General features: G+C 45.6%; 1 pseudogene; it reads left to right on the forward strand.

Annotated features, from left to right (window-relative positions):
- Positions 1–967: 967 nt before the first annotated feature.
- LOC100953696 lies at positions 968–2,312 on the forward strand (annotated as a pseudogene).
- The last annotated feature ends 482 nt before the right edge of the window (positions 2,313–2,794 follow it).

Here is a 2,794-nt window from a genome sequence, read left to right on the forward strand (position 1 = left end):
AGACGGAAGGGCAAGAGAGCATGTACTATAGAGAGTGCGAAGGAATCAGACTCATCCTTTATAAGGAAGCTACTCCTGCCATAAAGAACCCCTTCCAAGATAACAGCAATAATCCATTCCTGAGGACAGAGCCTTCACATCCTGACCACCCCTTAAGGTCCCACCCCTCAACAACGTTGCACTGGGAATTAAATTTCCAACATGTGCACTGTGGGGGACATATTTAATTGAGGCAATATTTTGTTTGAATCCTCACACCCATTGTGGTTAGGTAGGTGTTACAACGGCCATTTGTAAAATGATGAAGCAAGCTCGGAAATTCAGCTAGGTTTTAGATGTTAATGCTGATTTCCGGAAACGGACTGTCCCCTCCGGAGTCACTGAAGCAGGCAAAACCCTTCAGAGATGTTTCGACTGTTTTCTGTTCCCGTGTAGTGGAGTTCCTGAGTATGGAAGCCGCGGGTCCTTTTGGGAATTTCCAAATCACCGGGAAGATTTTGGGTTCCTCTTTTCAGTCTGGTTCTTCCTCAGCATCCGGGTCTGGTGAGAAGTGGATTTCAGACAGCAACGTCAGGCTGTCATTGACGGTGTCCTGTGACCTTTAGAGAGACACCCACGCCTCTCCAAAAAGTCAGATAGCTTCTCTTTCAGTTATGATTAATCATGTCAAAATCAGCTAGTAATACTGGATTATTTGGGGTATGGAAACGAACAGTTCAGTGGAGAAAAACCCTATTATTTGGGGCTCCCTAGATGAGTGAGCTGCTTTTTGTCTGTCTGGCCCATATTGACATAATCCCTGAGGGAGATGAAAGAAACCAGAGTCCCAAGAGTAGCCCTTTCCTGTAAGTTATTTTCAGTATCCAGTTCAGGAAATATCAAAAATGATGCCTCTCTTAGTCGCTGCAACTTCCGGGGAGGCTTTCATGCCTGGTGCGGAGCTCAGAGGCCCAGATACTGTGCTTGAAGTAGTAGGCGCACCCAAACGTCCCGGGGTTCCGGCACCGGTTTTGACGGCCACATTACCATTTTTTCATCCAAAGGTCGGCTCTACCGAGTAGAATATGCTTTTAAAGCTATTAACCAAGGCAGCCTTATATCAGTAGCTGTCAGAGGGAAAGATTGTGGAGTAATTGTGAAGAAAGTACCAGATAAATTACCGGATTCTAGCAGTGACTCACTTATTCAGGATAACCGAAAACATTGGCTGTGTGATGACAGGAGTGACAGCTGACAGCAGATCCCAGGTACAGGGGTGCCCCATGAGGCAGCTAACTGGAAATACAGTATAGCTATGAGATCCCCGTGGACATGCTGTGTAAAAGAATTGTTGACCTTTCTCAGGTCTACACACAGAACGCTGAAATGAGGCCTCTTGGTTGTTGTATGATTTTCATTGGTATAGATGAACAAGGCCCTCAGGTGTCCAAGTGTGATCCTGTAGGTCACTCCTGTGGGTTTAAAGCCGCTGCAGCAGGAGTTAAACCAACTGAGTCAACCAGCTTGCTTGAAAAAAAAAAATGAAGAAGAATTGGGGCAGCGCACCGGCCCCATATGCCGGAGGTGGCAGATTCAAACCCAGCCCCGGCCAAAAACTGAAAAAAAAAAAAAAAGAATAAGAAATTTGATTGGACATTTGAACAGTCAGTGGAAACCGCAATTACATGCCTGTCTACTATTCTGTCAATTCATTTCAAACCTTCAGAAATAGAAGTTGGAGTAGTTACAGTTAAAAATCCTAAATTCAGGGCGGCGCCTGTGGCTCAGTGAATAGGGCACCAGCCCCATATACCGAGGGTGGCAGGTTAGAACCCGGCCCCGGCCAAACTGCCACAAAAAAATAGCCAGGCATTGTGATGGGCGCCTGTAGTCCCAGCTACTCGGGAGGCTGAGGCAAGAGAATCGCCTAAGCCCAAGAGCTGGAGGTTGCTGTGACACCATGGTGCTCTATTGAGGGCCACAAAGTAAGACTATGTTTCTTTTTTTTTCTTAAAAAAAATTTTTTTTTAAAGACAGAATCTCACTTTGTCACCCTGGATAGAATGCCATGGCGTCACAGCTTACAGCAACCTCCAGCTCTTGGGCATAGGTGATTCTCTTGCCTCAGCCTCCCTAGTAACTGGGACCACGGGCGCCCACTACAATGCCCGGCTATTTTTTTGTTGCAGTTTGGCCGGGCCAGGTTTGAACCCACCACCCTCGGTATATGGGGCTAGTGCCTTACCCACTGAGGCACAGGCACCCCTACATTCAGGATTCTTACAGAAGCAGAGATTGATGCTCACCTCATGGCTCTAGCAGAGAGAGATTAAGCATTAGTAGTTTACCAAACCTGTGATGCCGCCTGTGTGCATGTTTGGAACCAACAGACCACTGAGGCCCTTGGACTGAGAAAGGAACGTCTCCTACTCCTCCTGCTATGAAGTGGTAGGGGTCTGGATAATAAAAACAAATCTTTTGGAAAAAAATAAAACTTGTATGCTCTTTAACTTTGTGTTTCTGTGCTGGAATCATAGCCACATAGTTTTGGCAAGTCTGTTTGCATACTTACCCTACTTTTGAAACTGCAGCTAGAAGTGTTGGCTTTTATTTCTTGGCAATAATGCTCTTCTCTTTTCCCTTTTAATCAGAGAGTAGGAATAAATATTAGGCACAGTATTAGGAATTAGTTAAATTGCAGTTTTTTTTTTGTTTGTTTTGTTTTTTTTTTTTTGAGACAGAGCCTCAAGCTATCCCCCTGGGTAGAGTGCCATGGCATTACAGCTCACAGCAACCTCCAACTCCTGGGCTCAAG

This window comes from Otolemur garnettii, unplaced genomic scaffold (genome assembly GCF_000181295.1).
Source record: "Otolemur garnettii isolate 467f Iridium unplaced genomic scaffold, OtoGar3 scaffold00089, whole genome shotgun sequence".
Taxonomy (NCBI): Eukaryota; Metazoa; Chordata; class Mammalia; order Primates; family Galagidae; genus Otolemur; species Otolemur garnettii.